This window comes from Apium graveolens, unplaced genomic scaffold (genome assembly GCF_009905375.1).
Source record: "Apium graveolens cultivar Ventura unplaced genomic scaffold, ASM990537v1 ctg8672, whole genome shotgun sequence".
NCBI lineage: Eukaryota > Viridiplantae > Streptophyta > Magnoliopsida > Apiales > Apiaceae > Apium > Apium graveolens.
The window spans coordinates 1-16,681 of NW_027421381.1; positions in this window are offsets into that span (position 1 = coordinate 1).

Here is a 16,681-nt window from a genome sequence, read left to right on the forward strand (position 1 = left end):
AATGCTAAGGATACAGCTTACAAATGTTTCACTGAGAATTTACTTGCTTAGTCTTATATTGTTCTAATTGCTACTCTTGGTTCATATATCACCAAGATTATACAGTAATAAGACAAGATAATAAAACAAAACCTATCAAGTCTAATACTATGCTACTTCATTACTCTATTCCAACATCTTTGAATATCTTCATAATAGCATGGAAATGGCAATGCTTCTTTGTTCTCAAAAACCCAGTTGAATAGGCTTCCACACTCCTTTTGCATACACTCGACGCATGTGACTGTGTTGTCACTATCAACAGATGTTTGAATTGATTATCCGTCGGGTACATGATCATCCGTCGGGTTGCCTTGTTGATCATCCGTTGAGTAGCCTTGTTGATCATCCGTTGAGTAGCTATCTGACACTTGACTTCATTTCATTTATGCAGAATTACAAGACATCATCTATGTACAATTAATCAACCTATTCTGCATCTAATTAAAGTCAACATGACTTATATGCTACTATAGAATCTAAACAAAGGTGTTTGCAGAAATGTGCTACATGACTTATTATTACATAAGCTACTCACTCGATTGATAATAAATCATCATCCGTCGGGATAAATTCCTTATCCGTCGAGTGCTACATTTTTCACTAAGTTAAATCTACTAAGGTGTTTTGTTAATAAAATCATCAAGTCAAAAATATTCACAACAATCTCCCCCAATTTATGTCTACTAGAATTGTAGCCATAAATTAGGAGAAACTTGATGATAACAAAACACCCTAAAAATACAAATATAAATGGAAGTAGATAAAACTGTAAAGTGCTTCAATTAACACAAAATACACAGATTTGCTCACAGTCATTCAAGGTGCTCCTCTAGCCTAAGCAGATTAATTTATTTCCTTGAAGATCTGGATCTCTTTCCAATCTTTCTGTTGTTTTCTTCTATCTGATTTTGGAGTGTCTGTGGAATTCCAGTTCATCAGATTCTGAGAGATTTAGCCTTTCTTGCATTTCCAAAAGAGTCTCATTGCTAGAGATGCTCAATTGGTCTTCCAATCTGAAGAATCTTCTAACTCCTTTATCATCCATGAATTCCATCATCCAGTAGGGCCTTAGATGCACTCTACTCCCTGTGTAAGAAATAGTTAGAGTCTTTGGGAGTGCATCTTTGGCTCTAATACTCCTCGGTTCTTCAATCTTCTTTAGAACAAGTCTTCTAGCTATCACATTAAATCCAAAGTACTTCTTGAAGGATGAATAAACCTTTATCAGCATATATTGGCTTTCTTGAAGGATCTTGTGAAGTGGCCATTGTATCTCTTTTCCTCCCTTGTACTTGAATACTAACCTTTCAGGTAGATTCCTTTAAGCATCAATCCCTCAAACTTCTTCCAGTTCATCTAGATAGAGGTTTAAATCTGAGAATTCCTTGATGTCACAGATGTATATATGTCTCCCTTGTTGACTTTGGTTGGGGCTTTGGTTAGGGATTTGGATCTGAGAGTTGAGGACTTCACTTTCTTGACTGCTCTGGTCTTTGTCTTCTTTGGCTTCATGAATTTAGGTAGATTGAGTTCAGGTATTGGTAGACTATCCTAGTCTATTGGCTCATCCTTTGGAATGAGAGGTTCACTATGAAAGTTCTTGGATGGATCTATCTTGAATTCTGCATGTGCCACAGAGGGCATGGATGTTTGAGTTGTTAGTGATGTAGACTCTTTGGGAAAGTACCCTTCCATCTCCTCATCACTGAAGTCCAATTTTCTCTTGATTCTTTTCTTGTACCTTGACTTTTTGTCTATGGAGGTGCATTTTGCATTTCTTGATCTTGAGATTCAACTGTTTCAGATGGTTGTGCAGAAACTTGTTGTGAAGGTTTCACAGCTTGTAGCTTGGCCAAGATAGCAGCTTGCTCCTTCTTTTGTTTGACCTTTTAGCATGTAGAGCAGCTTGCTTCTTTTCTTGCTTCAATCTTGCCTTTTCTTCTCTCTTTGCTTCAGCAAATTGAGGGTGTCCAACCATCACACAAATTTCCTTACCATTCCTGAAAACTTTAGCAATTCTTCTTTTCAATGTTGAATCAGCTGGATCCTTGTAGAATGCTATAGACCTGGCCAACAGCTTCTTTTCATCAGGCTTTGGTGTCTCATACACTGTGTCCAAGGGGTTCTTTACTGAAGATTTTGGATAGTTCACCATTGGCTTCAAAAGTAGCTTAGCCTTCGGAGATTTAATGCAGGATGGTTGTCCTTTTCCAGATTCTTCATGCTCATTTCATTCACAGATATTTCCTGACTTGAGAGTGATGAATGGCTGATTTTTCTGGCTTCTTTACTAACCCAAATCTCTTTTGTATATCCTCATCAATTTTCTCCCAGTTGATTGGACTCAACTGTTTCTTCTCAACTACTCTCAATGTGGTTGTTGCTTCATTTATTAGATCAATACTGTTTGTTATTGGTGGCTTGGTGGAGCAATTGTAGGCACAATTACTTTACTGACTTGAATGTTAAGTTGTTTCTCCCCCTCACTTGATCCTTTCTCCCCCTTTTTGTTATCATCAAGTTGTGTGGGTGAGAGTTGAGCTGCCACCAATTGTTGGAGTAATGCAGTCTGAGCTTCTTGATTTTGTAGTATCTTGGCCATGACTTCTCTACAGCAGATAGTCTTGAGTCCATGGCTTCAACTTTCATGTTTAGATCAGCCTCCTTCCTAAGTTTGTGAGCAATTTCAGTCATGGTGGTTGCAGGGAGTCTAGCATCCATCCTTTCTATAACATCCTGCTTGACTTCAGAAATTTCTTGCTTGATGGAATCCACACTCTGACTGTGTTGGAGGGCTTGAATCTTATGCAGCTGGAGTGCTTCAAGATGTGCTTTGAGTAGTTGCTTTGTTCTAGCATTGGAAGATGCCTGAATGGCTGCTTGGGTGTCATGAATCAGCTTGAAAAGTGTTGATTGGAGATGTGAGTAGGAGCATTCTTTTGTGAGCATCCAGGCAGGAATATCTGCATCCCCCTATGTCCATGCTATCTTCATCATCATCACCATCATTCCCAAAAGAAGTCTCATCCAGTTCCAAATCACTGCCAATGTTGGAAGGCATAGCAGTGATTGCATCCTTTGCTCTTTGTAAAGATTGTGTTGTATGCACCAAATTCAGCAATCTTTCAGCCTCCTCATTGCCCTGTACAGCTAGAGTTTGGTAAGTTGTCACAAGGTGAGTAAATGTCTCAGCATCCAGGGAAATGGAATCTATAACAGCTTGATATTCTTGCTGAAATAGCCTTTCCCTTTCTATATCATTGACACTCATTGACTCACTTGCAATGGTTTCCACCCTTGTCACTCCTGTACCAGCATTTCTCTCCACCTTGGCTCCCCACCCTCACACCCTCACCTTCACCATCTAAGGTGGGACTCCTCACACTCACTTTTGCCAATCCTGAAGAAATGGATTGCATTTGTTCACTCTTTTCCTCTCCTTTTTCCTGGGAGCAACCCATAATCTCACTCATTTCACTCCCTTCCCTCAATCCTAGGAGTGATTGCACTACCACTAAGTCTTCTGCACTTGTGATAATTGATGAAATTTGAAGATGTGCAGAGACACTCGACGGATAATCGATACCGTCGGGTTAGCAATTTGACTATCACTAATAACTGCTGTTAAGCTTATCCGTCGGGATACAATCACTACTCGACGGATGAACAATATCGATCGAGAGAGTAGAAATAAATGAGTTTGGAGTGGAGACTATTGTAGACTCTGTGCAGATTGATGAAAATTTTGGACAGATGTCTCAACAGTCTCAGAAAGAAATAGCAAATGAGCCTACAAATCATCTAAAGGATGATGCTCACTTGCTTGGATTTTTGGCTTCTCCAAGAGAGTTAAAGATGGAGAATTTGGAAGTGATGTGTTTATCATGTCAATATCCAAGGAGTCTGTGGGAGAGTTTGGTGTTTCAGGGGCTTCAATTGTTAGAGATTTTGGTTGTGACTCCATATTTGTTGGAGCCACATCAAACTGACTTTGAGAAGGTGCAGTGGTTGTGTCTTTAGCACCAGTTTGCGCAGTGTGTGAGCCCTGTGTATCCCCAAGGGTCTTTGGTTTCTTCTTTCTAGTATAGGTTTGGGGTGAGCTTGTGTCCCTTACCCTTTTGGCCTGTGCTCTTGGTTGAGAGCTTTGTTCAATAGTCACATCCTTTTGGGAGGATGCAACTAGCAATGAGCTTATATCCTTATTAAGCACTGCAGTTTGTTGGGAAACTGCAGTGTGTCTAGGCTAGGAAACACTCACCTCTCCAACCTTATCCTTAAGGTTTCTTTGATGTTCACCCTGTCCCTCACCTTTTTTACCCATCTTCACACCCCCCTCTTTTGGTTTGGTGGATTTTACAACTGGCATCTTTTGAGAGACACCAGAGGGGGCTTTCTTTGTCTTGGTTTTTAAAATTTTGGGTTTGGTAGCTTGGGTAGGCAACTGTTGGGTCAATGACATAGTTGCATAGCTACACTAGAATGCAAAGAAATGTTTGGGGCTGGAAGAGTAGAGACAGATGAACTTACCTCACTTACCTGAGGTACCTCCATAACAGGAAAATTGAAGAGTGGCACCTCTTTGTGATGGTTTGCCTTGTTCAAATCTGCAATGATTCTCCTTTCTTGAACCCAACAATCTAATTTGTTGGTTGGGTTCTCAAGCACAATATCCTCAGAGAGGTGGTTAGCAATCATCATTAAAAATCTAGCATTGTAAACATTTTTACCCCTCTTATTTAGCTCCCGTAACTTAAACCCCAACTCAATTATAAAAAGATCACTAAAGTTGAAAATTTTATCAGTTATAAGCATGTAAAGCATGTTAAGCATAGAGATATTAACTGAATGAAAATTACTGATTTTACCAGAAAATACCTTGGTAACTACATCACATAAATAACTCCATTCCTTTCTAAGACCCAACCTCCTAATTTCACTTAATTTAGAAGTAAAGAGTGCATAGCCCATGGAGTTAAGCATATTAATAATGTTAGTGTCTGTGTGTGGTGAAGTTACAGTATTATCAGGAATTTTGAAACATGCTTTAACAATGTCACTATTAACATAGAATTCCTTACCTTTAATAGTGAAAGTGATAGTCTTATCAGCTGAGTTATATGTTGCAGTCATCCACATCTCTTCAACAACTTCACAGTATATGGTGGGTGATTCCAGCATGGCATAGTTGAGTTTGCAGTTCTTCACAAAATCCATCATCTTGTGATAGTCGCCAGACTGTTGAATCCCCTTGTTCACAAGAGCAGTTAAGTTGTTCTTCTCATAGATGTATCCAGTTTGAGACATTATCTTGACGACTGGTGCCATTGTTAGAGAGTAAAAACTTGCAGAGAGAGAGGGTAAGTGCTTTTGAGAAAGAGAGAAGTTAGAGCAGATGATTTGAGAATGATAAAAAGAAATGAAAATGAATTATGCTTTTATACTATCTCAAAAAATAACTGTCAAAAATAATAAAGTAAAATAAAGTGACCAATAAGAATTGCCCAAAATAGCTGTTTAAAAAATAAATTGTAAAAATTCCATCAATTATTCGTCGTGTTATGCTTACAAACTGTAAGAACTCGATGGATAATGTTCAGGAAATTAACGGCTAGGATTCAGACAATTCGACGGATAGAATAAATATTATCTCGAGTTATAAAATATTCCAGAAAAATAATTTATTCACTAGTAACCGAGCAAATACGAGATACAAGTATGCAATATCTGAGTAAACATCAATCCCTCCCGCCCGGCCCGGAAATCGAGAACCCAGCCCCCTTCTGATCCATTCATTTCCGCAAGCAGGGGGACGGGATGTAAATTTTGACTTAGCCAAAATTTCATCCAACACTGAAAAATCAATTAAATTTCTGGTTGCATTACAACTTGCAAATTATCTATAAAGATTCAAGAGTAATTTAGCATACCTAACTCACTTACCAACCTTGAAAAGGTGGATACATCCAGTGGCTTGGTAAATATATCTGCAAGCTGCTTTTCACTTGGAACAAAATGTAGTTCCACAGTACCATTCATTACATGTTCCCTTATGAAATGGTACTTGATGTCTATGTGCTTTATTCTTGAATGTTGTACTGGATTTTCAGTGATGGCAATTTCACTTGTGTTATCACAGAAAATAGGAATCCTTTCAACTTGCAGACTATAGTCTAGCAATTGGTTTTTCATCCACAAAATCTGTGCACAACAATTGCCAGCAGAAATATATTCAGCTTCACCTGTAAAAGTAGAAACTGAATTTTGCTTTTTACTGAACCATGACACAAGCTTGTTTCGTAGAAATTGACAGGTTCCTGTTGTACTTTTTCTATCAATTCTACAACCTGCATAGTCTGCATCTGAATAACCAGTTAGATCAAAACCAGAATCTCTAGGGTACCAAATGCCAAGTTTTGGTGTTCCCTTGAGATATCTGAAAATTCTCTTAATAGCTACTAAGTGAGATTCTCTAGGATCAGCCTGAAATCTAGCACAAAGACATGTAGCAAACATTATATCTGGCCTACTAGCTGTTAAGTACAGAAGTGAGCCAACCATGCCCCTATAACTTGAAATATCCACAGACCTTTCTGTAGTGTTTAATTCAAGCTTAGTTCCAGTGGCCATGGGATTTTTCAGATGTGCAATCCCTTAGTTCAAACTTCTTTAAAAGATCATAAATATATTTAGTTTGACTAATGAATATTCCATCACTAACTTACTTAACTTGCAAACCAAGAAAGTAAGTTAATTCTCCCATCATGCTCATTTCATACTCACTTTGCATCAATTTGGAAAACTTTTTACAAAGTTTTTCATATGTAGAGCCAAAAATAATGTCATCTACATAAATTTGGACAAGTATACTAGAGCCATTAACATTTCTAAAGAATAAAGTTTTGTCTACAGTACCTCTAGTGAAGTGATTCTCTAAAAGAAACTTTGATAAAGTGTCATACCAGGCTCTAGGTGCGTGCTTTAGTCCATAAATTGTTTTCAAAAGATAATAGACATATTCTGGAAAATTTGGATCTTCAAAACCAGGAGGCTGACTGACATAGACTTCCTCCTCCAAATCTCCATTCAGGAAGGCACTTTTGACATCCATTTGATAGACCTTGAAATTGGCATGGGATGCATAGGCTAAGAAAATTCTGATGGCTTCAAGTCTTGCAACAGGAGCAAAGGTTTCATCAAAATCTATTCCTTCTTGTTGACAATAGCCCTTAGCAACCAATCTTGCTTTGTTCCTGACTACTATGCCATTTTCATCCATCTTGTTTCTGAATACCCATCTGGTATCTATTGGATTCTTCCCTTTAGGCTTGGGCACCAGCTTCCATACCTTATTCCTTTCAAATTGGTTTAGCTCCTTCTGCATAGCTAAAATCCAATCAGGATCCAACAAAGCTTCTTCTACCTTCTTTGGTTCTTTCTTAGAGAGGAAGCTGCTATATAGACATTCTTCTTGAGTTGCTCTCCTTGTTTGAACTCGGAAAGATACATCACCAATGATGAGCTCAAAGGGGTGATCCTTTGTCCATTTCCTTTGTTGAGGTAGATTAGCTCTTGATGAAGAGGCCTCATTGTTGTCTTAATGTGTGATTGAGTTTTGATTATTAGAAACTCCCCCTTAGTTTATGGATCTTTGATTTGAGAAAGGGGAACTTTCTAAAAGTGATCTATTCTGACTTTCAGCTACATTTGATGACCCGACGAATGGTGAATTTTGAGTACCGACGGATGAAGCTGGTTGTCTCCCGATGGATAAAGCAGATTGTCTCCCGACGGATGAAGCATTTTACAACTCGACAGATGTTGAATTTTGTGCTTCATTGGTGGTGGATTTTTTTGCATTATCCTTTGATACTGTTTCTTGATCACTTTCATCATCACTCTCATCATTAACCATCTCCACATTGTCAAATTTGAGGCTCTCATGGTAATCTCCATCTTGTAGTCCTTCAATCTTTTTATCATCAAACACAACATGTATTGATTCCACAACAATATTGGTTCTCAGATTGTAGACTCTATATGCTTTACTAACAGCATATCCAACAAAAATTCCTTCATCTTCTTTAGCATCAAACTTCCCATTCTGATCAGTTTGATTTCTCAAGATATAACATTTGCAGCCAAATACATGAAGAAAATTTAGAGTTGGTTTCTTATTCTTGAACAATTGGTAGGGAGTCATGCATTTTGCTTGATTAACTAGAGAAATATTATGAGTGTAGCATGCAGTATTTACAGCTTCAGCCCAGAAATATGTCGGTAACTTAGATTCTTCAAGCATTGACCTTGCAGGTTCAATAAGTGATATATTCTTTCTTTCCACTACTCCATTTTATTGTGGAGTTCTTGCTGCTGAAAACTCATGCAAAATTCCATTTTTTCACAAAATGCTCTCATGACAGAATTCTTGAACTCAGTTCCATTGTCACTCCTGATTCTTCTAACTTTGAAATCAGGATGATTGTTGACTTGCCTTATGTGATTGATGATGATTTCACTAGCCACATCTTTAGACTAAAGGAAATATGTCCAAGAGAACTTTGAGAAATCATCTACAATTACTAGACAAAATCTTTTCCTTGAGATTGACAACACATTGATTGGTCCAAACAAATCCATGTGTAGCAGTTGTAAAGGTTCTTCAATTGTTGAATCAAGCTTCTTTCTGAATGATGCTTTAATTTGCTTTCCCTTTTGGCAAGCATCACACAGTCCATCCTTAGAAAACTCCACTTGAGGAATGCATCTAACCAGTTCTTTCTTTACAAGTTCATTCATGGTCTTGAAGTTTAGATGGGATAGCTTCTTGTTCCATATCCAACTTTCATCTTGACTTGCTTTACTGAGAAGACAAGTAACATATTCTGCATTTTATGAGTTGAAGTCAGCTAAGTACACATTTCCTTTTCTCACACCAGTGAGAACCACTTTGTTGCTTCTCTTGTTTGTTACAACACATGCTTCTGAGGTGAAGGTTACTGAATTGCCTTTGTCACACAGCTGGCTGATACTCCAAATTATGCTTGAGATCATCCACTAAGGCAACCTCCTCAATGATGACATTGTCTTTTGAAATTAAGCCATATCCCACAGTATAACCCTTGCTGTCATCTCCAAAGGTAATACTTGGGCTAGCTCTCTCCTTGAACTCTATGAGCAGGGTAGAATCACCAGTCATGTGTCTTGAACAACCACTATCCAAGTACCACAGATTCTTTCTGTTTCCCTGCACACATTAAAATCAAATCAAGTTAATTTTGGTACCCAAGTTTCCTTGGGTCCTGCCTTGTTAGCTTTGTTTTTCTGTTTCTTAGGTTTGATCTCATTTGACTTGGGGATATCAGATTCATCCTTAGTCATTTCAGTTGGACCTTTGAAACCATTCATTGTAACAGAATTATCATGCACATTTTTGATTAACAGGAAATGACATGCTATTAGTAAACATGTTATTCCAGTAGGGCATACTAAATGGCATTTGAGGCATACTAAATGCAGCATAATAAGGATTAGGTACAAATGGCATATTAGAAAATTGTGCATTCATATTTGTGTAGACATAACATTCATAGGAATAGAAGGCTGGCATTCATGTTGGGAAAAGGAGGTGGCACAAATATGGAAGTAGGCATGACAGTTTGCAATTAACAGGACATATGCTTTACACTACCACACTTAACAATAGATTTTCTTGGAGCATACTTATCAGGTGTGTAGTTGTTATGCTTGTTAATCCCTACTTTACCATTTCTATTGTTTTTCCTTTAGCCTCTGTTTTAACCTCAATCTTTTCTAGTTTGTCATTCATTGCTTGATGGACTGATAACAACATTCACTTTCTTCTCCTTCTTCACTTGACTAGATTCTCCTGAAATGAAGGTTTTTGGAAACTGATCCATATTTTTTCATTCAACTTGGCGAGTTTGGCTTTACTCACAGGTTTGCTCACAGCCGACGGATGAGGATTTATATCATTCGACGGATAATCCTTTTGATTATCCGATGGATGATTCTCATTATCCGTCGAGTCCACATATGTTAGCAGTCCTTCAACCAAATTGGATTCCAGCTTCTCCTTATTCTTCTTCCAGGCTGCATCACAAAATGACTCAATACCTTGAAACTTTGGTGATTTTGAGCATGAAACATCTCTAGATGTTGTTCCATGCCTTAATCACCTCCTGTTCTCGTTCAAGCTGCTTCTTCAAGATCTCTTCTTTCTTCAAGGACTCAGTTAAGTCATCTTTAGCCAATTTTATACTTAATTCTCAATTTTTCAAATGGAATGAACTAAGATTCTAGCCCCTTATTCCTCTCACTTAAAAACCAAATTATTTGATTTGATTTTAGCATTTTCCTTAGTAAGAGACTTAAGTGTAACACGCAAATGATATATTATGTAGACATGTCATTTATTGCATCATTACACTCAGCTTTAGATAAATGTGCAAGGTTAGTAGTGATTACCTGATTACTTGAAGAACTTGTCTCTGTTTCATCAGACTTGGCCATTAGGGCTAGATTGACATAGCTGACATCCTCATCCTCATCCAGACATCTGCTGCCCAGTCATTTTTTTTGTGTAATGAAGCCCTTTCCTTTTGTTTGAGCAACTCAAATATTTTTTGTTTATAATTCACAGCTCAAACTTCTTCTTGCTGGAATCTGACTTTCTACACTCACTGGCAAAGTGCCCTGCCAAGCTACATTTGAAACATTTGAATTTTGATTATCCCCCATGTTTCTATTTGTCTTAGCTGCTTCAAAGTTCTTTCTGAACTTGAGCTTGGCAAATCTTCTGTAAAGAAATGCTAGATGTTCATCAATATTCTCCATGTCATCTGGCTCTAAGAATCTTCATTTTCTGCTACCAGCCCTTGCCCTTGTTTCACAGACCTTTGAAGTAGACTCAACGACTTCTATCTTCATCTCCTTTTCTTTTCTAACTCAGCAACCAGGTGCAATGGCCTCTACCTTATCTTTTTCTCTGTTCTCCAATCTTTCATCTTGCTCTAGTTTCAAGCTCATAAGTCTTTAGAATTCCATAAAGTCTCTCTAGTGTAAACTCCTTGTATTCTTGTGAGTTTCTCAAGGAAACTGTCATTGGTTTCCATTCTTTGGTAGGGATCTCAGAAATTTGAGGTTTAGAATCTTTGGTTTGGGTAGATCTTCCATGAATCTTTAGAGCATTTAGTAGCTTTTGAAATCTACTAAAGATATCAGTGAGAGTTTCACCTTCTTCAAAGTGGAAATGCTCATATTGCTGAATTAGTAGCTGCATCTTTTTTTCTCTAACTTGTTCAATGCCATCACAGATAATCTAAATTGTATCCCAAACTTCCTTGGCAGTTTTGCAATTGATGATGTTATCAAACATGTCACCATCAACTCCATTAAACAGAATATTCATGGTCTTCTTGTCATTCCTGACTTGTTCAATATCAAGATCTGACCATTCATGCCTTGGCTTTGGGAACTGATGGGCTCATTTCCAGTTGTAGCTCTCATTGGTACATGAGAGCCTCTCTCTATGCAATCTACATAGGCCTCATCTTGAGAAAGTAAATGAAGATGAATCTTTACTTTCCAGTGATGGTAATTATCTTTGTCCAGAAAGGAATCTTGACTCCAACATCCTTCTTGTTCATCTTGCTATTTTTTGTGATCTTTAACTCTTTGTTCTTCAAGAGCTTGCCTCGATACCAATTGTTAGTCCCTAACAATGCAACAAGAATTACAGAAGGGGGGTTGAATGGAATTCTTGAACCTTTTCCGAAATATAAAATGTTCTAACTTAAGATATATTGATATTGTTTTGATTTGCAAAGTGCGGAATAACAAGTAAAATATAATTCAAAACACAAAGTAATAAAAAACACAAGCCTTTAAAACTTATGGTGGATTAGAAAGTATCCACCATATATATATACATACATATATATATATATATCGAGAGAACTCTGTGAAGCTTGAATAGCTCACAGCTGCTTACAAATAAGAACAACTAAATTACAGAGAAATGCTAAGGATGCAGCTTACAAATGTTTCTCTGAGAATTACTTGCTTAGTCTTCCACTGTTCTAATTGCTACTCTTGGTTTATATTCACCAAGATTACACAGTAATAAGACAAGATAATAAAAACAAAACCTATCAAGTCTAATACTATGCTACTTCATTACTCTATTCCGCATCTATTGAATATCTTCATAATAGATGGGAAATGGCAATTCTTCTTTGTTCTCAAAAACCCAGTTGAATAGGCTTCCACATTCCTTTGCATACACTCGAGCCTGTGACTGTGTTGTCCACTATCAACAGATGTTTGAATTGATTATCCGTCGGGTACATGATCATCCGTTCAGGTTGCCTTGTTGATCATCCGGTCGAGTAGCCTTGTTGATCATCCCGTCGAGTAGCTATCTGGAACTTGACTTAATTTCATTTATGCAGAATTACAAGACATCATCTATGTACAATTAATCAAACCTATTATGCATATCTAATTAAAGTCAACATGACTTATATGCTACTACATAATCTAAACAAAGGTGTTTGCAGAAATATGCTACATGACTTATTGTTACATAAGCTACTCACTCGATGAATAATAAATCATCATCCGTCGGGACTAACATTCCTTATCCGTCGAGTGCTGCATTTTCATTAAGTTAAATCTACTAAGGTGTTTGTTAATGAAATCATCAAGTCCACAATATATTCACAACACAACACTTTCTTATGTAATTTAATTAAAATCCCTTCTTGTATACTGATGTTTGGTGCACTGGTCTGGTTCACAAACAACTAGCATTGAGAGAATCTAATTCAATTTGTCTTGTGTTTCTGAGTTGATACAGATTGGTTGAATATCCATTGTTTCTAACACTGACCGTCAATAAACAACTGTACTTTCACTGGAATCCTTTCTGGTACTTTAAACAGGCATCTTCATGCTACTACAATCTTGAACACTTCATTCACTGTTCTTCACCGACGCTTGAACAGATAAATGAGCTTCTGTCAGTGAGTATAACTTCAAGACTGCAGCTGCTTTCTTTAACTTCTTGTTTATACCATGTCTTTAATTCTTTAGATTCCTATGCTTCATACACTGTCTACCTTCAATCAATGCCAATACACTGAAATCTTCTGGTAGCACTTTATACACTAATCTACATCATTTATGAAAACCTGAAAGTCTTTAACCTTAATTTTTCATTGAGGCATGAACATATTAATGAACTTCTTTCAGTGACCTGTAAACAAACTTCAAGCCTCCTTCTAATCTTTTGATTCTTTATATTTGCCTTGTACTCCATTCTTCCTGATTTCCTTGTATATACGTAGTATTATTAACATGTCATGTTCTAGTGTTGTTATCGTGTTGAGTTATAACGTAACTGTTCATACAGCTACGAAGTCTCACCAACAATCTTAACTCAAAGATCGCATCTACCCGAAATTTCTATTATAACTAGAATCATCAAAATCGGAAAATAAAAAAAAACTGTAAACACTACAAAATATTCATCACACAAAAGTCTAAACAATTATTGGTTATAAGCTATTTTGAGTGATATTTTTAATACACTTCAAACAAATTATTAAGAACTATATATTTTATTTTCCTACAAAACCCTTACTAAAGTTTTTAAAAAACAAAAATAACATTTTTTTTTGTCTTTTTTTCATATAAAAATCTAAAAACAAAACTTTGTATATAATTATTGGCCATATTTTTTCTTTTTAATCTTGAAAATATTTGTGCCTATTTTTAAAATTGAAAGCTGAAAAATTGATAATTAGACCAACTTAAGGGATTCACATAATAACTTGTTGAGATTGGTGAACAAAATGATAAACGGACTCCATTTATGTGATCAGTTTAAAATTTAATCCATTAAAAATATCATAAAATACTTGATGTTATAGTAAGATATCATCTGAAACTCTATGCATTCAAGTTAAAATCATAAATATATTTCGTTATCTAAGATTTTAAGAATACACTGTCACATGTGTCTTGTGGTACTTACCACTTACAAAAGTTGAGACAATAATGATTCTGGTACGAAGTTGAGATAAAAGAAGGATACTGAATCGCCCACAAAGATGTTTTTCCTTTTAATAAAAAGATGTTATGTATTCTACATCCATACTTTAGAACTTTACATTTTATAATTGTTTCCCTTTTCGTTTAAAAGATCTGTCAATGTAATTGTATGTCATGGATAATTGCAATTTTAAGTTTTCGCGTTTTATCCTATTTAACTTTCACATTCAAGTTGCATGATTAAGAACATTAAAATTTAGTACAAAATAAATCTTTTTGATTTAACATCTCACATCCAAAACATAGGTAATGTGATGATTACTAGAGAATGGCCCATGTCTCGCAGAAGCTATTATGCTATTAACAAACTAGTAGAAGAACAAGTGGAATGGAACGGGGGATGTAGGCTCCCTGTATTCTATTTATGACCGTATAAAGTTAGCAAGAAGAGTTTCCAATAATCATACACTATAGAAATTACAAAACCCAACCTAACTTTCTATCCAAATGAACTGGGTAAGATTGAAGCCAATTATGCACAAAAATTCATATGAAGATTTAGGACTTGAATCCTCCATATATTAGAATTTGGGGTGGTGGAAGCATGTCAGTTCTTTTATATATGTCATTTTCCCTTTTGTTTTAATTTATTTTATTAAATTACGTTTGTTCTAATAACTTGTTGTTATTAGCATTTTTTGTTTGTGCTTGCATTGTTCACATCCACATAGTAGTGCGCTAATTATTTTTAGCATTCATAAATTATTATTTATAGTCTAATATGTATTTTTTTTGTTCAGAAGAAAATAAATTGTAGGATGCCATAAACTATACTAATATGGGATTGCATTAATGTTAAAATTAGTACATAAATTTAAGAATGTAAAATTTAAATGTATCATGTTATTAGTTGTGGGATATAGTCTGATTAGTAGGTTTTGATTATTTTGTCTAAAATAATTAAGTGTAAATTAAATTAGATAATCTAGGAAGTTTACTAAATCATATAGTAATCCTCCCCTAGGTTCATATTTGTGGCATTTTCCTAGAATCAAGTCAATATCGGTCCAATCGAATATTTTATCCTAAAACGTTTTTTGACAAAACTAATTTGAATTATATTTAGAATGGAAATATCAAATAATTGATATATTTTATACTAAGTCATTTTTGTCGAATAAAGAAATGGCAACGGCTAAATGCATGATTTTTCAAACACCGCTTTTATGTACTAAACTGTGTGAAAATTTAAAAGCATGTCAATATTTGTTAGGTATAAAATGCAACATAGGGGGGTGAATTTTTTTCTTGGTTTTTAATTAACCGTGAGAGTGTTTGGCAATTTGGAACAAAACACATGTATGAACTTGTAGTGATAAAATACTTAAATGTAAATACACAAGCGGATTATTAAAAACTCACTTGATTTATATTAAATCAAATTTATTTTTTTACTAATCTGTGTTCTTAAAGATAAGAGCTCAGCTACAATTCTTGAGAGAGAAAATAAGATATTTTCTAGATCTTTTTGTTACTTCTAAATAAAGGACCCGTGACATGTTTTATAGACCAACATGCACGGGTTTACAAAACTTGTACTAGAATGGACTAACATAGTTTCTAAAGTTACTTTCTACATTTCCATTTTCAGTATTAGCAAATTTGTGCAGAATCTAGTAGGTCTGTGACCCTCCTTTATCTAGTGAATCTTGACCCTTGATCTTGTATTTTTGAGTTGCATTTGTTGTCTTTTCAATTTAGTGATAAAATTATTTGTTAACGGAAAATCTTGAATCATCAAGTTGTCTGCATTCTGAATTATGAAGTAGTTTTCCGAGATCTCTTTTGTTCTGTAGAGATGTCACATATTCATAAGTAAAATGACTTATCGATATCTTGAGTTCGCTACATGTGTATTTGACTTGTCGATGTCTCCAGTTCTCTACAAGTAGAATGACTTGTCGATATCTCCAGTTCTATATATAACCTTTTGACTTGTCGATATCTTGAGTTCTTTTCCTGAGGATTTGACTTATCGATATCTCTAAATCTCTATATGAAGAATTTCCTTGTCGATATCTCCAGTTCTCTACATGAACTTTTTGACTTGTAGATATCTGAGTTCTCTACATGTAGATGGACCTGTCGATATCCCTTGGGACTTTTCTACAAGTTATTTAGACTTCTCGACATCCTTCTCAATATTACTTGATCTGTGATTTGTCGATATCTGACTTATAACATTTCTCCTAGAGCAACATTATTCAACTCCAAGCTGCTACACTTCTCTCTGAGGCATGATCATAATTTGATCTTTTTGTAGAGTTTATTCCTTAGCTTGATGGCTGTTAATAAAAAAAATCCTCCAGTCTAAGTATATTAATAATTAGGTAAGTTATCCCTGATTATAGAAATTGGAATTGGACTAAATCGGTTGAAGTACCGATTTGCGATTTATCAGTAATTGGGAATTTATCGAAATATTAAATCAGAATTAAAATTAGACGTATTTTTAATATATTTTTTAAATATATAAGTAAGATAATTATACTTGAGATGTGTAAAA